The sequence below is a fragment of the Syngnathus leptorhynchus genome, unplaced genomic scaffold, assembly GCF_054491065.1.
Source record: "Syngnathus leptorhynchus isolate UIUO unplaced genomic scaffold, UIUO_Slep HiC_scaffold_628, whole genome shotgun sequence".
Lineage (NCBI taxonomy): Eukaryota > Metazoa > Chordata > Actinopteri > Syngnathiformes > Syngnathidae > Syngnathus > Syngnathus leptorhynchus.
The window spans coordinates 12,617-15,000 of record NW_028232513.1 but is presented as its reverse complement, the minus strand read 5'-3'; positions in this window follow the sequence as shown (position 1 = coordinate 15,000).

Sequence of the window (2,384 nt, the reverse complement as noted above, 5' to 3'; positions counted from 1 at the left end):
GGGGTCGAATCTCGGCCTGTGTTTTCGGAGCCGGCCGGGCATCACGCTCCCTCCTTGGATGGACAACATTCGTAGTTGACACTTTGTGTCATTTTATCCGAGCGGGCGGGCGCCTCGAGAGGCGGACCGTCCGGGGCGACTCTCGGCCTGTGTTTTCGGAGCCGGCCGGGCCTCACGCTCCCTCCTTGGATGGACAACATTCGTAGTTGACACTTTGTGTCATTTTATCCGAGCAGACGGGCGCCGCGAGGCGGACCGTCCGGGGCGACTCTCGGCCTGTGTTTTCGGAGCCGGCCGGGCATCACGCTCCCTCCTTGGATGGACAACATTCGTAGTTGACACTTTGTGTCATTTTATCCGAGCAGACGGGCGCCGCGAGGCGACCGTCCGGGGCGACTCTCGGCCTGTGTTTAAGGAGCCGGCCGGGCATCACGCTCCTTCCTTGGATGGACAACATTCGTAGTTGACACTTTGTGTCATTTTATCCGAGCGGGCGGGCGCCGCGAGGCGGACCGTCCGGGGCGACTCTCGGCCTGTGTTTAAGGAGCCGGCCGGGCATCACGCTCCTTCCTTGGATGGACAACATTCGCAGTTGACACTTTGTGTCATTTTATCCGAGCAGACGGGCGCCGCGAGGCGGACCGTCCGGGGCGACTCTCGGCCTGTGTTTTCGGAGCCGGCCGGGCATCACGCTCCCTCCTTGGATGGACAACATTCGTAGTTGACACTTTGTGTCATTTTATCCGAGCAGACGGGCGCCGCGAGGCGACCGTCCGGGGCGACTCTCGGCCTGTGTTTAAGGAGCCGGCCGGGCATCACGCTCCTTCCTTGGATGGACAACATTCGTAGTTGACACTTTGTGTCATTTTATCCGAGCGGGCGGGCGCCGCGAGGCGGACCGTCCGGGGCGACTCTCGGCCTGTGTTTAAGGAGCCGGCCGGGCATCACGCTCCTTCCTTGGATGGACAACATTCGCAGTTGACACTTTGTGTCATTTTATCCGAGCAGACGGGCGCCGCGAGGCGGACCGTCCGGGGCGACTCTCGGCCTGTGTTTTCGGAGCCGGCCGGGCATCACGCTCCCTCCTTGGATGGACAACATTCGTAGTTGACACTTTGTGTCATTTTATCCGAGCAGACGGGCGCCGCGAGGCGGACCGTCCGGGGCGACTCTCGGCCTGTGTTTAAGGAGCCGGCCGGGCATCACGCTCCTTCCTTGGATGGACAACATTCGCAGTTGACACTTTGTGTCATTTTGTTCGGCCTGTGTTTAAGGAGGCGGCCGTCCTCCACTCGGTCCGTGTTTAAGGAGCGACACTCGCGCTCCGGTTCGGCCTGTATTTAGGGAGGCGGCCGTCCTCCGCTTGGTCTGTGTTAAGGGCGACACTCTGTCCATGTTTGAGGAGCCTGGCCCTGACGCTCCTCTCCGGCCTGTGTTTAAGGAGGCGGCCGTCCTCCCCTTGGTCCGTGTTAAGGGCGACACTCGGTCCATGTTTGAGGAGCCTGGCCCTGACGCTCCTCTCCGGCCTGTGTTTAAGGAGGCGGCCGTCCTCCCCTTGGTCCGTGTTAAGGGCGACACTCGGTCCATGTTTGAGGAGCCTGGCCCTGACGCTCCTCTCCGGCCTGTGTTTAAGGAGGCGGCCGTCCTCCCCTTGGTCTGTGTTAAGGGCGACACTCGGTCCATGTTTGAGGAGCCTGGCCCTGACGCTCCTCTCCGGCCTGTGTTTAAGGAGGCGGCCGTCCTCCCCTTGGTCCGTGTTAAGGGCGACACTCGGTCCATGTTTGAGGAGCCTGGCCCTGACGCTCCTCTCCGGCCTGTGTTTAAGGAGGCGGCCGTCCTCCCCTTGGTCCGTGTTAAGGGCGACACTCGGTCCATGTTTGAGGAGCCTGGCCCTGACGCTCCTCTCCGGCCTGTGTTTAAGGAGGCGGCCGTCCTCCCCTTGGTCTGTGTTAAGGGCGACACTCGGTCCATGTTTGAGGAGCCTGGCCCTGACGCTCCTCTCCGGCCTGTGTTTAAGGAGGCGGCCGTCCTCCCCTTGGTCTGTGTTAAGGGCGACACTCGGTCCATGTTTGAGGAGCCTGGCCCTGACGCTCCTCTCCGGCCTGTGTTTAAGGAGGCGGCCGTCCTCCACTTCCTTCCATGCACCACCACATTCGCAGTTGACACTTTGCCATTTTTTCAGAGAGGTGACACTTAGTCGTTTTTTCGAAAGTTGACACTTAGTCGTTTTTTCGAAAGTTGACACTTTGCCGTTTTTTCAGAGAGGCGACACTTAGTCGTTTTTTCGAAAGTTGACACTTAGCAGTTTTTTCGAAAGTTGACACTTAGCCGTTTTTTCGAAAGTTGACACTTAGCCGTTTTTTCGAAAGTTGACACTTAGTCAC